Below are 26,762 nucleotides of genomic sequence, written 5' to 3' on the forward strand. Positions count from 1 at the left end.
TAAATGAAATGCATTATAAAGGAATTCTCAGCTTGTGTAAATTAAATATGAACTCTTTAGTGTCAGAGGCTATTTTATAATATTTTACTTTTTATACAATAGTTAATTTTAGCGATCAAGGTCCATGGTACAAAACGAAATTTTCCAGGAGAGATAAAGAAGATAATTCATTGATGGATCATGTAACGTTATGTTTATTTGAACAAAAGCAATACCATATATACACTAAAAGGAATATTGAACAATATGGTTTCATCAACTACAATAGAAAAATATTTGTATTAAGAATCAAAGAATAAGGATTTTAGGTACATATATCAACCTGCAAGAGAAACTAACTACTAGTAGGTAAGCAATCATTTTATTTCCTTTATTGTCTCTGAAAGAGAGTAATCAACAGTTTAGGCATAACATCTGGAATTTTTGGGTACTTTTATTCTAACCTCTTGTAGAATTCTCTTTATTCTACGGAAATCTGTTCACTCATTTTCAGTAAGTCCCTTCTCATCAGGTTTAAGTAGATTAGGGACGACTAATTTAGTAAGCATTGGAAGACAATGCGGTCGTTATTATACAAAATTATGCGTTGCATTCCTAGCTTGTCCCAAGACAGGAGGTTATTGTGTGACTTGCGAACATTTACTGCTGTTGAACCATCTTCAGATTATTTCGGTTTCCTTACTTGAAATCTCACTCCTGGACATTTCAGTGGTTCAAGTTCTACGAAGTAATCACCGTCGCAAAGTTATGTGGTTTGGAAAGGGTTTCTAAGCCTTGCCTCTGCGGTAATGTATTTCAATTGGTCTGGTATGTACACTTTACATACAGAATTCCATTTCTCAGTTAGGGCAAAGATCCTATCGCATAGCAGTTATGCACTGAACACAGAAACTTCTGCTCATTCTGAGTAAAAACGTTATATCTAACCATCATATTGTACAGCACGACAATTTTGAAAATGCTATTTTGCCCCAAACATCTATTCGACCATATCATAAGTCCCATTTCGTTGGCTTCCGTAAGTGGTTCATAGTTTTATTTTATTAAACTGAACAAACATGCTTATACTTCCGAAGAACCTAATTTTACTATAGTTTTATGCCATAAGTTGGCGATGGTGTGCTAGGGATGCCACGACTTGTGCTCTGATACAGTTAGGTGATTTCGCTTGTTTATGTGGTGTTTGGCATTCTATGAATGTGAAGTATTTTAACTGTGAGCACTTAGAAATGTTCTGATCTTTCTGTGTTTGTTTGTTCGGAAATTGACTATTAGTATGCTGTTCGTTTACTACAGCAAGTTCCAAGATGTGGTTTTGTAAATACTCCTAACTTCAACATTTCAACAATAAAAGTTTATGACTGATAGTTACTCAACAAACTTCTGCCGTCAACAGTCTAGGAACGGTACTGCTAATCTTCAATATTGACAGTCGCTTACTACTCCCAACATCATATTTTGCACTTTTCATAAACCAGGCACGAATATTTCCTCTGATAAAGTTGAGTACGTGTTGTGTTTACTTAAAGCCAGTGACACGACTTGAGATTAATTAAAAAATTCAGTGCACTGATTGTTGTAATATATTTCATTATGAATGTGCATATATGAAAGAGAATGAAGTGAAGTATCTCCATTCTGCTGATGAAGCATGCCGCTGTAAGGATTGTATGAAAGCCCGGCGGGAAAGGCTATATAGGATGGAGTCGAGGGATAATCTGAGAACACTCCATCATTAAGCGAGGTATACATGTTGTTGTTGACCATTAGCCAAGAAGGTCTTCAACAATAGCACAGGGATATTGAGAAGAATCTCGGTCAATTTCTTGATATAGGTCATAAAAACTGCATAATACGTCAAAACTTCTGAAGAGTCAAGTGGAGGAACATAAGGCCTGTGTGGCGAGAATTGAAGGACTAATGGGTGAAACTTCTGCTTTAAAGGAACAAATTATTGACTTAAATCTAAAGCTAAACCATTTAGAGCAATATGATTGGCGTAGCCCTTTGGAGATCTTTGATATTCCCAGAAAGGAAAAAAGAATCTACAATCAATCACTACTGATCTGCATTTAGGGCAGTCGCCCAGGTGGCAGATTCCCCCATCTGTTGTTTTCCTAGCCTTTTCTTAAATGATTGCAAAGTAATTGGAAATTTATTGAACATCTCCCTTGGCAAGTTATTCCAATCCCGAACTCCCCTTCCTATAATCGAATAGTTACCAGAATTTGTCCCCTTGAATTACAACTTTATTTCATATTGTGATCTTTCCTACGTTCAAAGACATCACTCAAATGTATTCGTCTACTAATGTCATTTCACGCCGTCTCTCCACAGACGGCTCCGAACATACCACTTAGTCGAGTACCTCGTCTCCTTTCTCCCAAGTCTTCCCAGCCCAAACCTTGCAACATTTTCGTAACGTTACTCTTTTGTCCGAAATCACCCAGAACAAATCGAGCTGCTTTTCTTTGGATTTATCCAATTCTTGAATCAAGTAATCCTGGTGAGGGTCCCATACACCAGAACCATACTCTAGTTGGGGTCTTACCAGAATATGCCCTCTCCTTACATGCTTACTACAGTCCCTAAATACCTTCATAACCACGTCCAGAGATCTGTACACTTTATTTACAATCCCAATTTTGTGATTACCCCAATGAAGATCTTTCCTTATAATTACGCCTAGGTACTTACAGTGATTCCCATAAAGAATTTACACCCCATCAACGCAGTAGTGAAAACTGAGAGGATTTTTCCTATTTGTTAAACTCACAACCTGACTGTTAACCCCGTTTATCATCATACCACTACTTTTATGTTACAGTATTAAAGACGTTGATCGCCCTCTTGACATTAATAACTTATTACTGACGACATGATTGATGCCTGTCATAGGTTGAAGAAGCCAGCTAACCAAGTTGTAAAATTTGTGATACATGTTGATACAGATATGTTTCTTCAGAAACGTAAGGTTGAGATAAATCTTAGTTGTAATGATACTGGAATTACATTTGGGGACCTATCTTTGTCAACCGTGGACTTTCTTTAAAGAGAAAAAATCGTATTCAATGGGGCTAGGAAAGTTATAAAATAAGTGAACATTGCATATTTATGGATACATTCAGCAGGTACGTAATCAAAGGATCGTCAAAGGTATTGAGGTTTCCATTGTGACTAATATATAATCTCGTATAGATACCTTGAGATTGGTTGAGGATGTTAGGGCTTTGGTTTAAGGAGGATGAATAGTAAAGAAAATACTTTTTGTTTCTTATTATCAAAATGTGAGAGGAATGCCAAGGTAAGTGAGATATGTACGGGTATATCTAACCCTATGGCACTACAGTCCTAAAGGGCCTTGGCCCACCAAACTACCGCTGCTCAGCCCGAAGGCCTGCAGATTACGAGGTGTCGTATGGTCAGCACGACGAATCCTCTCGGCTATATACGGATATCCTTGCTAACAACTACAATGTATTAATTGAATCAAGACAAACTGGCACTGAAACACATAATGTGTATATCCTAAATTAATACTGCATGGAAAAACATATTTCATTGTAACAGTCTATTTCCCTCCGAATACTTGCGTTGAAACTCACGAACATTACTTCTCTATAGCAGAAAGCGTTGATAACATGCAAAACCATATTACAATTATTGTAGGTGATTTCAATCTCTCTATACGGGAAGCTGTGGAAATACGTAGAAATCCTAACAATTTCTACAAGGACACCGGCAATCAATTAAGTAACACCTGGTTGCCAGCCATTAAAAATTTACGTAGGTAGTTCCCTTCCCTGCCCCCTTCACTATTGTTATTTCATCTCGGTGTTTTTTCCAAATTCGTACGTTCCTCGTCACCAGATGTTTTATTCCAGGCTTGTGTCTATATCTTACACCTGTCTATGTCATATGTTACGCAAAACACGTTATGCGAACCGCTTAGTCTGATTGTGAGGGTTAGTCAGCTTCCGCTTTGAACGCTAGCATTGTGCCACGTCCTTGGGGGCCATCTGGTGGCAAATGAACGTACCATTTCCACTTCTAGTATAACGTTCAAAATTTCAAAGTGTCGTTGTTTAAGAAGCCTTTCTCATGGTCAGTCAAGATTTCTTCTGAGGACGCAGAGCACAGTTTTTTGCGAAACGTTCAAAATTTCACCTTATTTTCTTGACACGGCATAAGCCCAAAAGCATATACAGAATCATGTCTATACTTTGTATATCATTACGAAGTTAATTGAAGTAGATTAGAGTGTTGTACAAACTTTAATGAATCTGTAAGTTATTTTATGGAGTTATTAATTAGATATTGCTAGCATTTGTTCCTAAAAGGACCGTATATAAAAAGAGAGAGCATCTGCCTTGGTTTACTACAGGTATAATTAAGTCTTTGAAATATAAAAACTACCACAAAAAATACATGAAACATTCTAAGTATAGTCTACTTATGTACAGCCAATTAAGAAAGGATTCCAGGACACTAATATCAAGAGCATATAGCCAGCACATTTCTGAATAATACTGAAAGCTATTCTAAATTGTTCTGGAATTTTTTAAAACACATATAGCAAAGCAATGTATTTCCACAATAAATGACCCTGAATGGTAACCATCTCTCTATGTATAAGGAAATAGCAGATGGATTTACCTGGTGCTTTTTTATTCTTTGCTATTTGCTTTACGTCGCATCGACACAGATAGGTCTTATAGTGAAGATAGTATAGGAAAAGGCTAGGAGTGGGAAAGAAGCGACTGTGGCCTTAATTAAGGTACAGTCCCAGCACTTGCCTGGTGTGAAAATGGGGAAACCACGAAAACCATCTTCAGGGCTGCCGACTTAGGGGTTCGAACCCACTATCTCCCGAATGCAAGCTCACAGCTGCTTACCCCTAACCTCACGGCCAACTTGCTTGGTGATTTACTTGTTATTTCCGAAGTGCCTATAGGATTCAGCCTTCCTCATATTCTATGCCCGAACCAAAATGTATAGTCACACAAAGTTGATTATGGGCAGTTATTATAACACATGATGAATACAATTAAGCAGTTGCTAATTTAAAGCTAAGTAAGTCCTCTGGTTCGAATAATGTACCGCTGTACGTAATCAAGGGATCAGCAAACGTATTGAAGTTTCCATTGTGCCTCATATACAATCTCATTATCAAGGTTCAAGTATTTCCTGATATGTGGAAACTAATTAGAGTGCGTCCGGTTTTAAAGACCGGAGATCTCTCAAATATTGAAAATTATTGACAAATTACAATGATATGTGCCCCTGCAGAAATTTTTGAACAGATGTTGTATGTTAGGTTAATTTATCATGTAAAGTGCCAAATTTCTGACTCACAGCACGGTTCCTACCCTGGACGATCTATTACTACTAATTTAGTTCATTTTATACAAGATTTTACCATTTCAGTAAATGAAGATTCCTGCTGATGTAATTTGTACTGATTTTGCAAAGGCTTTCGACAAAAATGACCATGATGTACTCTTAGAAAAATTACCAAATTTTGGTCCAGCTCTAGATATGTTACATTTGATCTCTTATCTGTCATCAAGACAACAATATGTTATAAATAGTCAATGTTCATCATTCAATTTTCATATTAATTCTGGAGTGACCCAGAAGTATAATATTGGCCCTATATTCTTCATGTTGTATAATAATGACTTAACAGATGAAGATAACAATTAAGTAAAAGGTTCCACCTGATCGATACTTTATTATTTTACTATTATGTGTTGTTATTTTACTTCGGGATACACAGAAAACCAACATTCACTCCAACCACGATTCATAATAACTCCTTACATCCTGATTCACAGAAAAAATCCACTTATCATAGCTTTGTTAATAGAGCCTTCGAAATTCCGTTAACCGATAAAGAGAGGAATAAAGAACTAACTATCATTCGACAACAAGCCCTCCTAAATGGCTTTAATTTAAAAATGATTTATGGGCTAATCACCAAACGCAAATATAAACAGCAAACGAGTTTAACTAAACAAACAGAACGAACCAAAAACATACGTGAAGTTCACTTTTAATAATCCGAACATTTATGCAATCACTAACTTGTTTTGGAACCACGACATTGAGATAGCGTTTTCAACGAATAACAATACTAGACACAGGTTCTTCAATCATAACAGAGTCAATGAGAATAGTGAAGAAAAGTTTCAAAATTTAGGAATTTACAAGTTAACATGTAATCAATGTCAGGCCACATACGTCGGGCAATCCGGACGCAACTTTGCATTTAGATACCAGGAACACGTTAATGCGGAAAAACACAGGAGGTTTTCAGCAATGGGCGAACATATGAAAGAAACAGGCCACAAATTTACAAATATCAATCAGGACCTTGCAATCATCAGAAGATTAAATAAAGGAAGACTAATGAATAATTTGGAAAGTATACATATATTTCTGGATAAATTGTGTAATAAGGATAAAAATTTAAATGAAACGAACGAACAAAGAAACCCCTTGTTTGAACACATATTGAGATACATGGAATTATTAGAAGGCAATCGAATACGCCCAGCGAAAGTAGGAAGCAATCACAAAGCAGCTACGTCACAAATAGAAGCCAACCCCCTGCTCGTGACAACAAATGACGACACGCCTTCACTTCCCCTTCCCCCTCCAAATCAAGCCAGCAAAACGTCCTCATCACACAGCTACTACACAAGGTCGAGGACTGCAGAGACAAACTCGTAAACATCGTAAACATCGTAAACATCGTAAACATCGGAACAAGAACGAATTGGATAGGGGTAAGTTTAAATTTTTTCACAGTATAAATAATTCCTTTAGAAAACACATCTCCAGGTATTCTCAATTAACAAACACGTTTTCTCCACCGGTTACAGGTCGTACACCTAACTTCCCAACTTAAATCCCGAATAAAATTCGTACAACGAATAATTGGATAGGGGTAAGTTTTAATCTTTACAGTTTCACTTTAAAATGCAAACAATTTCTGCCGGGCTGAGTGGCTCAGACGGTTAAGGCGCTGGCCTTCTGACCCCAACATGGCAGGTTCGATCCTGACTCAGTCCGGTGGTATTTGAAGGTGCTCAAATACGTCAGCCTCGTGTCGGTAGATTTACTGGCACGTAAAAGAACTCCTGCGGGATTAAATTCCGGCACCTCGGCGTCTCCGAAAACCATAAAAGTGTTGTTAGTGGGACATAAAACAAATAACATTATTATTATTCAAACAATTTCTTTAGGCAACATACCCTCAAACAATTTTTAATTAATAGTTATATTTTCCTGCCGGTTACAGGTCGTATTCCAAACTATCCAACTAAGTGAAAACTGAACATTTCGACCAACAATCTACATAATCTTCTCCACCGGACAGTAAGAAAGGTCTAGAAAAAGAAGGAACACTACACCATCAAGACAAGTGTGCAAGAGCATTAACGGAAAACTGTCGAACTTAATAATGAACCAGTGCAAGTGACAACGAATTAAATCAAAGATGTTTTAGTTTAGAATAGTTTTTTAATTTGTATAATTTTAATCTTAACTAACAAACACAACCCCCCCCCCCAACCTCCCTCGCCACTTAAGCGTCCCTTACTAACAAATTTTAATTTTAAATATGAAATGTTTTATGCTTTTCCACCTAAGCTTTAAGCGAAACAGCTGATGATGATTGCTAAGCAATCGAAACATGTACTGTAAGTTTTTAATGACAAAATTTAGCCGAAGGCTATATAATAAAAAAGTATCGATCAGGTGGAACCTTTTACTTAATTGTTATCTTGATTACAATATCGATACGGAATGAAGTGGATAGTATGTAATAATTACCAGATGAAGTTAAATATTCGAAATGTCTGATGATTGCCGATGATCTTAAATTTTATAAACAAACTTCATCTCATGATCACCAGGAAAAGCGTTAGTCTGATATAAACAATTCGTATGATTGGAGCATTAGAAACAGACTTGCCAATTTTTTTAAAATGCTCAGTGATCACCACCTCAAGAAATAAACTTCTCTCTTCTTTCGATGATTCACTTAATGGTAAAATGTTACACTGAATTAATTAATGTAGTGAATGACCTTGGTGATATGATGGATTACAACATTTCTTTCAATGCCCATATTGAAATAATTGTCAATGAGTCATAATACAAATTGTTAGGTTTTATGATTAGGAATTGATGAGAACTTAATGATATGTTTTCTATAAAGATTGTATTTAGTTCTCTCATAAGAAGCATGCTAGAATATGCATGTGTAGTGTGGAATACTCACTCCTTGAATTCAGTTAATAAAATAAACAAAATACAAAATAAATTTCTGCGGTATTAGCATGATAAAATATAGAAGTTTTCATCATATATCGAGAGATTTTCTTACAAACATCTGTTAACTGTCTTCTATTCCATGTCATTAACAAGTCGCAGAGGTATAGCCCAACATATATTCTTATATAAGTCTGTCAATGGAGTGATTGATTATCCAGAATTTCTTCAATATATTATCTTTAATGTTAAAAAAGTAAACTTACGCTTGCATCGATCCTGCTACTGCATTGCTTCTACATCATTATTAAATAAAAATGTCACCTATCACAAGAATGCATGAGGAATTTCATAGACCAGTATTGAGCTGTAATGAATTTGAATTTGTGGTACCTTTTTCAAAATACAATTTTTGGTTAAGATATTATTTCAAAATTAATGGAGAGCATCAGGGGAGTGTGAGCATGACTGTACAAATAAAACAGATGCCTATTGACAATGATGTGTTGTAACTACTGTATGAATTTTAAAAGAGAAGTTAATAACAAAAGTGGCGAAGAAATTGGGCTCCATCCACAAAATATTTAGATAAATAAATAACTCAGTTGAGCATGAAAGAACTCTTTCTCCCAAGGCGACGATCATAGGCTGGCGAGGCTCCAAATTTTCTTCATTACCTTACCTGCTACTATTTAACACTGAAAATGAATGTGGGTAGCTTACTAGGTCTTCACCCCACCAATAAGAAGATATACCATAAGTTTAACTATGCGAATTCACTCCCGAAACAAAACAGAACAAAACCACACCCATAATCATTATCTGATGATATCACCTCGTCTTTCCATTTAAACAAACTCATAATGTCGCCAAAGTTGACTAACCACAGATGAGCTATATATATATCAACAATTTAGATACACTCAATCCTGTTTTACATATTTACACGTATTAAATACCTCAAGGTAATATTCCGATAGCCACAGCCTGATGCTACTGGAATTCTGCTTTATCTAGTAAGGATAGGTGCGACGACCCTTCTTACACTTGAATGCCCCTTATTTGAGAGGATCATCCCTAACCTTAATGACACACTTCCTCTTCAGTGGCGCCTTGAGTTCTTCCTGCTTCCAACTACTATTTCCCAAGGTAGGTGAGGGGCCTCACTTAGCCCCTAGATATTAATGGTTGTGTCCCATTTGCGGTCAGTCCCATTTGCGGTCACAACAAAATTTGTCCCATTTGCGGTCACTTCCAGTTCGGAAGAAAAAAGGAATGCGAAGAAAGACCAGTTCGTGTCCCATTTGCGATCACTTTAAAGTTATCAGCAGCCTGTTGGGGTTTTCCAACGTCCATGCAGCAGGGAGACCTTTCGCCATTCACCGTCCCTCAATTGTACCTACAATTTGAGGAAAATAAATAAATAAATAAATAAATAAATAAATAAATAAATAAATAAATAATAATAATAATAATAATAATAACAACAACAGTAGTAGTACGGTCTCAACTATCATGCGCAGACATTCTGATTTGATGCTAATTAGGTTGCTTGAGTGTAATCCTGACGTTACATATTACTCTGCCAGAAGGTAAAGAAACCTCTCAAGGGCGATCTATGGTTGATTTTTTTAATTATGTCGGATAAACACTACATGGTCCACCTCTGTGGTGTAGTGGTTAGTGTGGTAAGTTGCCACCCCTGGAGGCCCGAGTTCGAATCCCTGGTCTGCCACGAAATTTGAAAATTGGTACGAGAGCTGGAACGGGGTCCACACAGCCTCCGGAGGTCAACTGAGTAGAGGGGGTTCGATTCCCTCCTCAACCACCCTCAAAGTGGTTGTCCGTGGTTTCCCACTTCTCCTCCAGGCAAATGCCGCGATGGTACCTAACTTAAGGCCACGGCCGCCTCCTTCCCTCTTCCTTGATTATCCCTTGCAATCTTCCCATCCCCCCCACCCCCCACAAGCCTCTGTTCAGCATAGGAGGTGAGGCCACCTAGGCGAGGTACTGGTCATCCTCCGCAGTTGTATCCACTGACCCAAAGTCTCACTCTCCAGGACACTGCCCTTGAGACGGTAGAAGTGGGATCCCTCGCTGAGTCCGAGGGAAAAAACAACCCTGGACTGTAAACGGATAAAGAAAGAGAGAAGGAAAGAAAGAAAGAAAGAAAGAAAGACTTATTTTACTTTTAGGATCTGCTTTACGTCGTACCGACACCGATAGGTCTTATGGTGACGATGGGATAGGAAAGGGCTAGGAGTGGGAAAGAAGCGGACGTGGCCTTAATTAAGGTACAGCCCCAGCATTTGCCTGGTATGAAATTGGGAAATCACGGCAAACCATCTTCAGGGCTGCTGACACTGGGGTTCGAACCCACTATCTCCCGGATGTAAGCTCACACCTGCGCGCCTCTAACCGCACGGCCAATTCGCTCGGTAACCCTAAATGTATCACCAAAGAATTTTTACATGGGATCCGAAGACAGACGCTGCCAATGGTCTACAACAGGAGCGTATTTTAACAAATACACCTATCTTCATAGCTGTGCGCGTGTTGAGGTGTCGAAGCGCCCGAGTAGCGTTTCGTCCGAATTCCAGGAACAGGCAGCTTAAGGGTTCGGCTGTCGGCAGCCTTGAAGATGATTTTCCGTGGTTTCCCATTTTCACACGAGGCAAATGCTGGGGCTGTACCTTAATTAAGGCCACGACCGCATCCTTCCAACTCCTAGGCCTTTCCTATCCCATCGTCACCATAAGACCTAGTAGCAAAAAAAGATAATAATAATAATAATAATAATAATAATAATCTATTAATAATAGAACTCTCACTAATCCACCATAAACAAATGCCCCTCTAGTTATGTTATACAATAAAAAAATACTCTAAATCATAAGATTACCCCAAACTAAATTATTAAACATTTTTAATAAGAAAAATATTTTTATAAATATTTTTATAAATATTGTTGGGTTATCTAAAACATCCCAATGTACCAGTTAATCAGTGGCGTATGCTGGTATCAAGACGTGGGCTACCACTAGACTTAGGCTACCCATTTTCGATAGTTGGTTTAGGGAACATCAAGCGTTAAGCATTTTGAGCTGCAGCCAACAGCCAACGGAGCTGCCTGCTGTGTTGTCAAGGCTGCTTCACAACCTACTGCCACCGTCAATACTCAACACCTGATCAATCGAGTTGGTAGCCTAAGGTTTAGTAAATTGAAGTCCAGCTTTGAGGCTAAATGGATAGAATGTTTGCCTTTTGTCCGACGGCCCCGGTTCAATTTTCAGAATCAACCCCCTCATACTGTTAATTCCCCTGGCTTGGGAACTGGGTGTTTATGACGTCTTCGCCATTCATTTTATCCTTATTAGGTCACTACCAAGCCTATGTAGATGTCATGCACCATTATTATTTTTATTATTATTATTATTATTATTAATATTATTATTATTATTATTATTAACATCATAATACCGGGCGAGTTGGCCGTGCACGTAGAGGCGCGCGGCTGTGAGCTTGCATCCGGGAGATAGTAGGTTCGAATCCCACTATCGGCAGCCCTGAAAATGGTTTTCCGTGGTTTCCCATTTTCACACCAGGCAAATGCTGGGGCTGTACCTTAATTAAGACCGCGGCCGCCACCTTCCAACTAGGCCTTTCCTATCCCATCGTCGCCATAAGACCTATCTGTGTCGGTGCGACGTAAAGCCCCTAGCAAAAAAAACACATCATAACCGTTAAATAACAATGTTGAATTTTACAGCAGTCGTACCCATCGTTCAATGGTTAATTATCTTCGTCGGAAGATGAGAGGTGGTGCCAGACCCATGATCACGGGTTCGATTCCAACCAACAAAAGAGAACACTAAACCTGAAAGATTGCGTTTTATTTTAGCAGATCTACCAATAAACAGAAAACTATATTGCTCCTATAACAGCAGCCCTGCAGTGTCTTCCTACAAGGATGTAGAAGTAAACGGGAGTGAAATACCAGCACTCCGTTATCTATATATTTAAGAGAGAAGGATGAGGTGAGGAAGTATATACGATGAGTAACGCATGGTGATAGTTAGCAGTGGCGATCTGACGGACCGAAGCCTAGCACAGCTATGCTCCGCCAGTCGCCGCGCCTGTAGGTAGACAGCAGCAAGCCAGCAGTGGCGATCTGACGGACCGAAGCCTAGCACAGCTATCCTCCGCCGGTCCCCGTGCCTGTAGCCAGACAGGAGCAAGCCTCGTGAGGCGAGTCGATGGGAAGGGACGAGAGTCTGGGCTGCAATATCAGTCTCCGAAGCCTTGTTCTCAGAAATTCGTGCGACGTGTTTTCTCATTGCTTTCAAGGTTTGCAAATGGAACAATGTGTCAGATGCTTACAATATAATGTGCTTTAGATTTCCATCGCTCGCATTTGAGGTTTGGGCTTCACTGATAGCCTTGGTAGCCCTCAGTATACGCCACTGCAGTTAATGTTACTACTACTAGAACAAAAATTTCATATGAGACTGTTTTGAAAATTGTACCTGTTTTATGTATCCTACGTCAACACTAATCTCTTGTTCGCAATCTGGACAGGGTATATTTAGTTGTTCGGAATCTGGACGGTTTTTGCCTTATCCGCTATCAAGACACAACCCAAAAAGGGTCGCAATGTCGAGGAAGTAGAGTGTTACAGCAAAACATTTATTTTGAATTTGAAGAAGTTTAACGGGTTTAATACGCCCTGCTTTTGTCCTGCATTTCAAAAATCATTTGATTACACCCATAACCATCTGCTAACCCTAAATAAAAGGTACAGATAATCCTATTTAGTCTCCTTGTCCCGATATTAACGCATCGTTCTCAAGCGGTAAACATAATTAATTTAATGAGTTTCAGCATCCGAATCCTAGCACGCAGTTGTCGCCAGTTATTTAAAAGGCCGTCTGCCTGTACCAGTCCTTCAGTAGGGAATTCCATATCCCCACTGATAAGAGTGACCGCAAATGGGACAATGCCTCACCCGTCAAAAACTAGTTTTGTATTCTACCTAAGTGACCGCAAATGGGACGACACCATATTAATATACATGAATCGTCTCCTTTGTCCACAGATGTATGTACATAGTTTTGAAGGCCGGGCTTCGAAGTGCTGATTTCATACGGATTAGACTGCTGTCTCTTTCTTAACCTCATTTACATGAACAAAATAACACCATCATCATGGAATAACGTTACCACGTATTATAACTACACGAGATACAAAAAATTCCAATCACCTTACTATACCAAACCAACCCCCTTGAAGGGCCTTGGCCTACCAGGCCGAAGGCTTGCAGATTACGAGGTGTCGTGTGGTCAGGACGACGAATCCTCTCGGCCGTTATTCTTGGCTTTCTAGACCGAGGCCGCTATCTCATCGTCACATAGCTCCTCAATTCTAATCACGTAGACTGAGAATGACCTCACTATGCTATGTGAATTTGTTCAAACAACTTCAGAATGCATAATCTAAAAACGACGAATGCCATGTCGAATCAAAGAATGAACAAGCAATGAATACTACTGTTTCATCTAGCAATAATCAGTTCTGTGAGAAATAACATATTAGCTCCAGATTACACATATATACCACAACGCACTCTACATTTTCCCAGAGAATGAACTACCAGATGAACACCTTGTAGCGCTTTCCACAGAATGAGCACAGAAAATGACCTCGTAAAGAAAACTGTCGCACGCGTGTTCACGTATATATTATATTCTTGCTCCACGTGGCTGTGTAGCGTCTCCAAATGTTCCCTCATAGCAACACTATCCCTGACACATCAGTAGTATAATTGGATGGTTCTGGCGCCGCCACCGCCACCGGGCTCCCAGAGGCCACCTCCACCACCACCACAGCCAGAGGCCTCCCAGATGCCTCCTCCACCACCACCACCACAGCCAGAGGCCTCCTAGAGGCTTCCTCCACCACCACCACCACAGCCAGAGGCCTCCCAGAGGTCTCCTCCACCACCCGAGGGAAATTTGAATTTGTAAACAAAGCCACGTGCTTTTTGACAGCTGTCATCGACAACAACGCATCGCTAACCTCACTGCTGCCATCTTGACGGGCCTAAACCTCAGTGGTACCAACTTAACCTAACTAGCGCGAGGTAAACATAGCCACGTGTTTTTTGACAGCCACGTGCTTTTTGACAGACAACAACGCATCGCTATCCTCAGTACTGCCATCTTGACGGACCTAAACCTCAGTAGTGCCAACTTAACCTAACTAGCGCGTAGTAAACAAAGCCACGTGCTTTTTTGACAGCTGTCATCCACCATCTTTAAACTACAGAGCACTGTGCTGCCCTCTTTATCGCAGTAGCTGCAAATTCGTCACCTGTCATCGGCAGTGCTGCCATCTTGGCGGACCTAAACCTTAGTGCTACCAACTTAACCTCACTACCGCGAGATAAACAAATCCACGTGCAGCTGACATCCACCATCTTTAATCTATAGAGCACAGTGCTGCAATCTTTAGTTGAAATGTGGTGACGGATAATTTGAAAAATGCTTTTTGACAGCAGCCATCTTTGAGCACCGTGCTGCCCTCTTTAGCTACTTACCTTTGAAATGTGGTGGCGGTAAATTCCACGTGCTTTACAAACCTATATGCTTTTCTGACAGCTGTCATCCGCCATCATTAATCCAGAGAGAACAGTGCTGCAATCGTTAGTTGAAATGTGGTGGCGGCAAATTCCACGTGCTCTTGTTTGGAAACAAATCAACATGCTTTTTTGACAGCTGTCAACCGCCATCTTTAATCACCGTGCTGCCCCTCTTTAGCTACTCACCTTTGAAATGTGGTGGCGGTAAATTCCACGTGCTTTACAAACCTATATGCTTTTCTGACAGCTGTCATCCGCCATCTTTAATCCAGAGAGAACAGTGCTGCAATCTTTAGTTGAAATGTGGTGGCGGCAAATTCCACGTGCTCTTGTTTGGAAACAAATCAACATGCTTTTTTGACAGCTGTCATCCGCCATCTTTAATCACCGTGCTGCCCCTCTTTAGCTACTTACCTTTGAAATGTGGTGGTGGTAAATTGTACGCGCTCTTGTTTGGAAACAAACCGGAAATTTCGTTAGCTGTCATCCGCCATCTTTAATGAACAGAGCACCGTGCTGCCCTCATGCAGAGCAATTTCGTTAGCTGTCATCCGCTCGCATACCCGCAGTGATGCATGTTTAGACTTGAACACACACATACTACTCTTCAAAACTTATTACAACTTGAACTGCATACTAGTGTTCGATGTTGTTGAACACTGCATTGTATAACTAGAATCGAGCACTGTTTAGAAAGAAAAACAAAATATCTTCTCAACATACTTACTAACTACTCTTCTTCCTCTATCAAGCTACATCTCTATCGAACGTGCATTGCAAAAGCAAGAGTATTGCAAGTTTAGACTTGAACACATACTACCGTTTATAGTTCGATGTTGTTGAACACTGCATTGCAATCAAGCACTGTTTAGAAAAAGAAAAAGAATTCTCTTCTCAACATGAGCTAGACAATAACATACTTACGAATCTGCTCAACACCTTCTTTCTAGCTTTCCTTCTATGAGCAATAAACAAAAACTCTATCTTGCAAATAAGGAGCGGGAGGAAGGTAATACCTAACCTAAAATAAAAGAATATGCCAATTCTACATTATTTATTTACATCTTGTATGTACAAGTTTTATCTCGAATCATTTTACCCTAGTGATGTTCGCGTACTTCTCGACGCAATTCTTGTATGTACAAGTTTAAACTTGCCGTACTACGCTCTCAGCGTACCTCTCCCTACAATATGTACAGTGAATTGTGATGTAAGACAGCGTAACGTAAGTACACACCTCTAGCATAATGTTTACACACACATCTGCTTTATGTAAAGTAGTACTGATCAATACTACTATGCCCCCAGGCCAGAGTGTTGGTAGAATTTGGAATGACAAACCGTTTGCAATCATCGCTATTAAGGGCTACCTTACTAATTAAATGAGTGTACAGCTGGTGCTTCTTGCTTCTAATGACAGACATTTGCTTATGCAAAACAGGTGGATTACTTTTAATGCAATTGTTATAGTTTTCAAAACTTAGCTGATTCTGAACGAAATACTTTTAACCCCCTTCAATCTCTTTATTTGTAATTCATTTAAGAGTTTTATGCAATATGACTTGGATTTAGTACCTACAAATGAATCGATAATATTCCCAGCACATTCATCTTTCATTTTACCTAAAACCTTTTTGTTCACTAGCGGTAGATGATATTGATTATTTACAGGATAGTTACTTGTATCAAACCTACCCAAGTCTGGCTTTATATCATTGTAATAGTCATCAGTTTTGATTTGATAAATAAACGAATCGGTATCTGTGTAGAGGAATTGCGCATTATGCGCGTACTTCTTCATCATATAATCGTAATGGAATTCATACATGAGTGTTTTAGCCAATTCAAGTACTGCAAAGCCGACGTAGGTAGGTTTGTCATACTTAACCTTAACACGATTCATCTGTATAATAACTAAATTCTCATGTATGATGGTGCAGCTGTGGAAATTTGGTTTACTTATTAAATAGTTAGCACCATACCTTTTCTTAATATTCTCCCAGTTTGTAATCAATTTTACATCAACGCGTTTGTCAACATTTTCCATAGTCTTACCAAACACACTGTTATTCATAAGCTTGTAGAAATCTTTTTCAAACTCGTTAACCGCATTCGTTCTTAAATTATTGTTCAGATCGATATATGGCTTTAGCCACGGTGACTGATTAAATTCTAGTACGCGATGAATTTTGGATAACTTCAAACCATGCTGCAAACACTGTTTTAAATTTCGGTAATGAATGATATACTTAAATTTATCGCACAAATTAGCAATTAGCATTTTCGTCGTTGATGCAATGTACGGGGGCTTCATATTTTCAGGGCAGAACGGTAGGTCATTATGAGAAGTGTGTAACTCTTTAGGATACTGTAAGTCAACTTCGAGGAAATAGCCTTTATCAGCTTCATCGCCTAGGGCGTGCAGCTCTAAAGCATCAATTTCGCACTGCGTTAGCCAGCGGAAACCACTCACCGGTAGATGCTGACTCATCGCCCACCCATACTGATTATTAGCATCGAGATAAACGATATACTGAGATTCCTGACTAGAATCGAAACTCGGCATGTACTTATTATTTGCCTTGGAATACCGCCCGCTGCACTGACTTAGACCGCCTCGAATAGATGATTTTATAAAGTGCACCATATCAATATCAGTTAGCAGTTTCAAATTCACCTGCGTGTATTTTAACATCGCGTCCCAACTTAACCCAGGCGCAGTAAAATACTGACATTGGTCAAGGCTGTAGGTTTTCTTACAAACACAGCGAACATTTTCAAAAACATCAGCTAACAAAAGTACATCTGTCTTTAAATATAAATCGGAGTATTCACCTAGCGTTTGAATGTGGAACTGCTCCCAGATATGTTGTGCATGTAAATAGTCATCATCACTAATATCCGCTGAATTCAGCGAGCTGTAAAAGGATTGTTTCGATGGTAAGGCACGTTCTTCGAGGCGTTCTAAGCAGTCAAGATATTCATAACAAAAAACACCCTTACGCCGAAGTATATTAAACTGCGCTTCTTCGGGAAAAACGCGTCGAATTTCCGTAAATTGTTCAGGCTGTAAATGACTAGAAAGTTTATCGAGGCTACTCGCCATAAAGCGAAACGAGTCAAGGAATCTCAGTTTTATAGAATGCTCAACATCTACTTTTACAGACTTTGCAAACGCAATGTACCGCTCTTCATTCTGAGGGATTATATCTACTTTTTCATCCGAAGCTCCAAATTGTGAAATGATGAAATGTGAGTCGTAACCAGATAAGTTATGAAAAATTACAGGGATAAATTTAGGAACTCTATACTTAAGATTACAGCTATAATGAGCGGCACATCTGTAGAAACCAGTTAAATGATCATGATCAAAAACTTTCGGGTCATTTTCGGAAAATTCCCCATCACAAATGCTACACTTTGTAGCACGTTCATGATCATTTAACTGTATTTCGGTGAGTGGCTTCATAGGAATATTACTATTTAGAATACGACCAAGACGAACTGCATCACTTTCAAGTCTTTCTAAAAATACTTTAGCAGCATCATGTCCTCGATACAGCTCTAACTTGTTAAGCGTACTATCGTAACTACACTTGATGTAATACGCGAAGCTATACGGGACATGCATGTGCGTAGTATTAGTGAAAGAGTTGTCAGGATTAGGTAAGCATGTGTTGCATGGCGTGAGGATGGCTTCAAAGTCTGCATAAATCACGAACGGTACCCACATCTGCTTGTAAAAATTTGTAAATTTTAAAACATTATTGCCTGTAGTAGGTATCTCTGTACGTACATGATTGCAGTCATTCTTGGAATGCTTCGTTAACTGATCTTCAGTTCTAAAATATTGCAAGCATCCATCACATAGCCACTTTTTGTTACACCTGTTTGAGAACTGACTACCAACAAGTCTACTCAGATTTTTAATCCAGCAAAAGTGGCTGTTCTCACTGTTTTCAATATAGAGTAAGTTATCATGAGTACTCTTCTTATGACATGTATAATACAGAGGACCTACTACAGACTTTTTCTCTACACCATACACATTAATGCTAATGTTATTTAGTTCCTCAAAGCGCTTAATATCCTTTATCTGCACAGGAAATTCTATACTATCGAAATTTAGTTGCGTTGAATAGTGTGGATACGATGATGTTCTATTCGCTACATTCCGTTTCACAGGATTTAAAGCCGACATCACCGCCCATGCAAAACATGCTTCGTCATTGTTTTGGATGTTTACAACAGCTTTTCTTTGCTGAATCCATGTCGGCAGCTCGATGTGCGAAGATCCACGCATAGGATTGTACTTATTGTTGTTAACTTCTAGATACATTATTTCAACTAAAGCCCACCCTGATTCCTTTTCCTGAAATTCCTCGTTCTTAGTTGAAATAATGTTAGAGACATCCCTAAGTACATCACCAAAATTAGTCGACTCACTTATGACAAAATTCTTCGTATTAAATGATTTAATGTCCGTTATTTCGGATTCATCCGTGCTTTTAATGTACAAGGCGAAAAGTTCAAAATTAACTTTAAATAAACTATGATTGGACAAAGATTTAGCAAGAAGCTGTTGTACATCCGGTTGAACGCAATTTAAAAAGTTTGAAGTGCTCTGAAACTTTTGACTGGTGCGAATTCGGTAACTAGCAATCCTACTTTTAAATGCTGTATTAATTTCCTCGATGTTTGCGTTACTACCACTTCTACACGCATTATTTTTATGCGCATTACTCCGTAAGTGTCCCTGAAAATGCGAAGATGGTACATCGGTGTTACAGTGCTCGCAGTGAATAGTTTGAAGTTCATTTTTCCTAGGTTTTTTACTACTAGTACTTTCTACAGCTACATCGGTAGCTGCACGCTTTTTCCCTACTACTACCTGAGGGCAAGTAGATATTTGATGTACCTCTACTAAGTGAGCCTGGTATTGCTCTACATTAGCGAAATACACCCCACAAACTTCACATAAAGCGGATGTTATGCTAGGGTGTTTTACTTTTTTATGTCGCGTAAGGGCATCTACCCTCGTAAACGATGCCTCACACTGCTTGCAGGTGAACGTATCAGACGCCTCACGATGTTTCGATTTTACATGACGCGTAAGGGTATCTCGTCTTGTAAAAGTTACATCGCACTGCGAGCAGGGGAACATCTGAAAAGAGAACAACCAATAGAAATTAGCCTAAAGTTGCGATGTTAAACCTATAGAGGTCGGACATGATTGTGAGTTTGAAATTATACGATTAACCTCTTCTATGGCATGCGGATTAAAGAAAATAACTATTTATCAATAGACTAAAGTTACGATGTTTTAGAAGAAACCAAGTTTCAGCTTGTTGAGGTCAGACATAGCTATGTGTGTGTTTGAAATTATAAAATTAACCTCTTCTATAGCATGAGGATTGAAGAGAACGACTATTTATCAATAGACTAAAGTTACGATGTTTTAGAAGAAACCAAGTTTCAGCCTGTTGAGGACAGACATAGCTATGTGTGTGTTTGAAATTATAAAATTAACCTCGTCTATAGCATGAGGATTGAAGAGAACGACCATTTATCAATAGACTAAAGTTACGATGTTCGGAAGAAACCAAGTTTCAATGTATAGAGGTCGGACATTGCTGTGAGTTTGAAATTATAAGATTAACCTCGTCTATAGCATGAGGATTGAAGAGAACAACTATTTATGATTAGCTTAAAGTTAAGATGTTCGGAAGAAACCAAGTTTCAACGTATAGAGGCCGGACATTGCTGTGAGTTTGAAATTATAAGATTAACCTCGTCTATAACATGAGGATTGAAGAGAACAACTATTTATCAATAGACTAAAGTTACGATGTTTTAGAAGAAACCAAGTTTCAGCCTGTTGAGGTCAGACATAGCTATGTGTGTGTTTGAAATTATAAAATTAACCTCGTCTAGAGCATGAGGATTGAAGAGAACGACTATTTATCAATAGACTAAAGTTACGATGTTTTAGAAGAAACCAAGTTTTAGCCTGTTGAGGACAGACATAGCTATGTGCGTGTTTGAAATTATAAATTTAACCTCGTCTATAACATGAGGATTGAAGAGAACAACTATTTATGATTAGCTTAAAGTTACGATGTTCGGAAGAAACCAAGTTTCAACGAATAGAGGTCAGACATACCTTAAAATCTTCGCGCTGCAAACTGTTACTCGGATGAAAATAATGCGTGCGTTCAAGCCTGAAACTCGAATGATAATATTCTGGTCGTACCTAAAAGAAAAGAACAAACATATACGAATGTAGTGTAGGGTACATCAGTTAGCCTAGCTATCTTTACAACTCAAAGTTCGAAAACATACCTTAAAAATGCATGTGCTGCAGACTGTTACTCGGATAAATAAAATGCGTACATTCAAGCCTGAAACTCGAATGATAATATTCTGGTCGAATCTAAAAAGAAAAGAACAAACATATGTGAATGTAGTGTCGGGTGCATCAGCTAGCCTAGCTATCTTTACAACTCAAAGTTCGAAAACATACCTTAAAAATGCACGTGCTGCAGACTGTTACTCGGATGAATAAAATGCGTACTTTCAAGCCTGTAACTCGAACGGTACCTAAAAAAGAAAAGAACAAACATATATGAATGTAAATGTCTATTACCTAGCGTAGAAGTTGCTTTGCAAACAGTAACTAACAGTTCTAGCTTACCTTAAGGTAAAGGCTGAAGAATAATATTCACAGCAGACAGTACTTAGACGGGAGATGTGTACGTAATAAACGCATACAGAGAACTGTGAGCGCTTCACGCAGACTGCAGCGAGTCAATATGCTGCTTGTTACCAAACGGATGTGAAAATCGCTGACAACTTCAGTACAGTCGGAACTAAATGTTTATGCAACAAGAGCTCTCCTGAAGGTCTTACACTGAGTCCCGCAGGCTGACATATTTAAGCCGGGATCGAACCTGCTGTTGATGCCGAGGTGTCAGAATTTAAGAGTTCTGCCGCGGATCGAGCCTTGGAAAGTTAGCACGCGATCCTCGACTTCTGGACTTAAACGGGAGGGTACTAAGCTACATCCGCGGTATTCCTTACCTGTAGGCACTTAAAGGTATTGAGCTAAAACTACATTTAGCTAGATCATGTAATTACACGTTATGACGATCGCGCAGGCCCCTCGCCTAGCATTTGCTATTTTCTACGGCTTCCAACAGTAGGAGTTCGAACCCGCTATCTTCCGAAGTAGCGAGAATGATTAAAGAGTGTTGAGGGTGATTCATTTGTCGGATGGAGGCGTTAAGCTGTGTGCAGTCTTCTTCGATAGGAGTAGGCTATGTGCCGGTACCGGGACATCTAGTTATAAAACCCGCTACAACAAATTTATCGCGTATACTGCGATTTAAAATCCTAGTCAGGAAGGGTAACCGGTCGTAAAACTATGGTGTATGATCTAAGAGGCGGGGTGTGCAAAAAAGCCAGCATTAAGTAAGGGCTGTTGATAGGGGGCGTTAAACCTTGTGCAGACTCCTTCGAAAATGATTTTGAGTACAAGACGTTGATGGTGATTCATCTGTCGGATGGAGGCAATAAGCCTTGTGCAGGCTTCTTCGGTAGGAGTAGGCTATGTGCCGGTACCGGGATATCTAGTTATAAAACCCGCTATAACAAATTTATCGCGTATACTGCGATTTAAAATCCTAGTCAGGAAGGGTAACCGGTCGTAAAACTATGGTGTATGATCTAAGAGGTGGGGTGTGCAAAAAAGCTAGCATTAAGTAAGGGCTGTTGATGGGGACGTTAAACCTTATGCAGACTCCTTCGAAAATGATTGTGAGTACAAGAGTGTTGAGGGTGATTCATTTGTCGGATGGAGGCGTTAAGCTGTGTGCAGGCTTCTTCGGTAGGAGTAGGCTATGTACCAGCACTGGGTTTTACCCTCTCCCTACTATTGTATATTACATTCTTAGGTAGTTTCGAGGGCGTGCAAAAAAAAGCCAGCATTAAGTAAGGGCTGTTGATGGAGGGGTGTTAAACCTTGTACAGGCTCCTTCAACAGGAGTAGCCTACATGCCGGCGCCGTGCAGGCTCTTTCGATAGGAGTGGGCTATATGCTGGCACTGTGTTTTAACCTCTCCGTACAATCATGATATTTTATGTTAGGAGCTTACACGGGCTGAATGCTACTCAGCTAAGAAGACGTTCCGTGAGTTACAAGTAGCTTATCACCACGCAGCGTCTTCGTTCAAGGTTACTACAGCCGGAAGATGCGTGTACAATTTCAGCCAACACATGCATTCCGCACGTCGCTCTGAATGACTGCGTCGATACAACTTCAAAGACTGTGGAACAAAAAAATGTAACCTATAGCCTACAGTTTGGTTTAGTGTGCATGCCTCTCACCCGGTAGTCTCGGGTTCGATTCTCTTGGGATTAAAAATATGTTTTACAGATTTTAAATCGCAAGAATTTGTTTTAAGACTAGTTGCCCTTCCTAACGCAAAACTAGCAGTATCTAGCCTCTTACATCATACACTATTGTTTTCGACCGGTTGCCCTTCCTGACGTCAAAGAACTCGGATTAAGAATCTGTTTTACAACTACTTACCCTTTCTAACACGAGAATCGGGGTTTTACAGCTAGATGCACTTCTTAGATTTTAAATCGCCGTATCATGAACTATTGTTTTACAGCCGGATGCCCTTCCTGACGCAAAACTAAGATTTTAAATCGCAAGAATTTGTTTTAAGACTAGTTGCCCTTCCTGACGCAAAACTGGGAGTATCTAGCCTCTTACATCATACACTATTGTTTTCGACCGGTTGCCCTTCCTGACGTCAAATAACTCGGATTAAGAATCTGTTTTATAACTAGATGCTCTTTTTAACACGAGAATCTGGGATTTACAGCTAGATGCACTTCTTAGATTTTAAATCGCCGTATCATGAACTATTGTTTTACAGCCGGATGCCCTTCCTGACGCAAAACTAAGATTTTAAATCGCAAGAATTTGTTTTAAGACTAGTTGCCCTTCCTGACGCAAAACTGACAATATCTAGCCTCTTACATCATACACTATTGTTTTCGACCGGTTGCCCTTCCTGACGTCAAAGAACTGGGATTAAGAATCTGTTTTACAACTAGTTACCCTTTCTAACACGAGAATCGGGGATTTACAGCTAGATGCTCTTCTTAGTGCTGGAACTAAGATTTTAAATCGCTGTATCACGAACTATTGTTTTACAGCCGGATGCCCTTCCTGACGCGAAACTAAGGTTTTAAATCGCAAGAATTTGTTTTAAGACTAGTTGTCCTTCCTGACGCAAAACTGGCAGTATCTAGCCTCTTACATCATACACTATTGTTTTCAACCGGTTGCCCTTCCTGACGTCAAAGAACTGGGATTAAGAATCTGTTTTACAACTAGTTACCCTTTCTAACACGAGAATCGGGGATTTACAGCTAGATGCTCTTCTTAGATTTTAAATCGCTGTATCACGAACTATTGTTTTACAGCCGGATGCCCTTCCTGACGCAAAACTAAGATTTTAAATCGCAAGAATTTGTTTTAAGACTAGTTGTCCTTCCTGACGCAAAACTGGTAGTATCTAGCCTCTTACATCATACACTATTGTTTTCGACACGTTGCCCTTCCTGACGTCAAAGAACTCGGATTAAGAATCTGTTTTACAACTAGATGCTCTTTTTAACACGAGAATCGGGGTTTTACAGCTAGATGCTCTTCTTAGATTTTAAATCGCTGTATCACGAATTATTGTTTTACAGCCGGATGCCCTTCCTGACGCAAAACTAAGATATTAAATCGCAAGAATTTGTTTTAAGACTAGTTGCCCTTCCTGATGCAAAACTGGCAGTATCTAGCCTCTTACATCATACACTATTGTTTTCGACCGGTTGCCCTTCCTGACGTCAAAGAACTCGGATTAAGAATCTGTTTTACAACTAGTTGCCCTTTCTAACACGAGAATCGGGGTTTTACAGCTAGATGCTCTTCTTAGATTTTAAAAAGCCGGATGCCCTTACTGACGCCAAACCAAGGATTTTAAATCGCAAGAATTTGTTTTAAGACTAGTTGCCCTTCCTGATGCAAAACTGGCAGTATCTAGCCTCTTACATCATACACTATTGTTTTCGACCGGTTGCCCTTCCTGACGTCAAAGAACTGGGATTAAGAATCTGTTTTACAACTAGTTGCCCTTTCTAACACGAGAATCGGGGTTTTACAGCTAGATGCTCAAAGCAGTATCTAGCCTCTTACATCATGCACTATTGTTTCACGGTATGGCCGGTTGCCCTTCCTGACGCTGAAAGACCAGGATTTAGCCAGTTACCCTTCCTGATACAACAAGACTAGGATTTATTTTTTTAGACTGCACTTGGCTAGAAATAGCCACACGAAATTTTTATATAGAAAGAGAATTGCTGGGCGGATGACAGCTAACGCAAGAGTGCGGCACGGTGCTCTGTAGTTTAAAGATGGCGGATGACAGCTGTCAAAAAAGCATGTTGATTTGTTTCCAAACAAGAGCACGTGGAATTTGCCGCCACCACATTTCAACTAAAGATTGCAGCACTGTTCTCTCTGGATTAAAGATGGCGGATGACAGCTGTCAGAAAAGCATATAGGTTTGTAAAGCACGTGGAATTTACCGCCACCACATTTCAAAGGTGAGTAGCTAAAGAGGGGCAGCACGGTGATTAAAGATGGCGGTTGACAGCTGTCAAAAAAGCATGTTGATTTGTTTCCAAACAAGAGCACGTGGAATTTGCCGCCACCACATTTCAACTAACGATTGCAGCACTGTTCTCTCTGGATTAATGATGGCGGATGACAGCTGTCAGAAAAGCATATAGGTTTGTAAAGCACGTGGAATTTACCGCCACCACATTTCAAAGGTAAGTAGCTAAAGAGGGCAGCACGGTGCTCAAAGATGGCTGCTGTCAAAAAGCATTTTTCAAATTATCCGCCACCACATTTCAACTAAAGATTGCAGCACTGTGCTCTATAGATTAAAGATGGTGGGTGTCAGCTGCACGTGGATTTGTTTATCTCGCGGTAGTGAGGTTAAGTTGGTAGCACTAAGGTTTAGGTCCGCCAAGATGGCAGCACTGCCGATGACAGGTGACGAATTTGCAGCTACTGCGATAAAGAGGGCAGCACAGTGCTCTGTAGTTTAAAGATGGTGGATGACAGCTGTCAAAAAAGCACGTGGCTTTGTTTACTACGCGCTAGTTAGGTTAAGTTGGCACTACTGAGGTTTAGGCCCGTCAAGATGGCAGTACTGAGGATAGCGATGCGTTGTTGTCTGTCAAAAAGCACGTGGCTGTCAAAAAACACGTGGCTTTGTTTACCTCGCGCTAGTTAGGTTAAGTTGGTACCACTGAGGTTTAGGCCCGTCAAGATGGCAGCAGTGAGGTTAGCGATGCGTTGTTGTCGATGACAGCTGTCAAAAAGCACGTGGCTTTGTTTACAAATTCAAATTTCCCGCGGGTGGTGGAGGAGACATCTGGGAGGCCTCTGGCTGTGGTGGTGGTGGTGGAGGAGGCCTCTGGCTGTGGTGGTGGTGGAGGTGGCCTCTGGGAGCCCGGTGGCGGTGGCGGCGCCAGAACCATCCAATTATACTACTCACATTTCCGAGCGTCTCTCAATCAACGCAACATCGTTCAAAATCGGACCTTTTGGACTCGCTATCGATGGGCCGATGCGAAAATCCAACACTCGTGTTCATTCATATTGATGAATTAAAATCTTCAGCCTATACTTACCAAATGTACCCCGGGTTTTCAAACCACATTTTGCAAAACTTTCAACCAACTTCAACCACCTTCACCGATACAGTCA

The 26,762-nt window shown here is 39.8% G+C and overlaps 1 protein-coding gene across 1 annotated transcript in view; it reads left to right on the forward strand.

The window, feature by feature from the left end:
• Hml (Hemolectin) overlaps positions 1-26,762 on the forward strand; it is a 586,263-nt gene that overhangs the window by 461,228 nt on the left and 98,273 nt on the right. The gene's annotated exons all lie outside the window — the stretch shown is intronic.

The sequence above is a fragment of the Anabrus simplex genome, chromosome 2 (genome assembly GCF_040414725.1).
Source record: "Anabrus simplex isolate iqAnaSimp1 chromosome 2, ASM4041472v1, whole genome shotgun sequence".
NCBI lineage: Eukaryota > Metazoa > Arthropoda > Insecta > Orthoptera > Tettigoniidae > Anabrus > Anabrus simplex.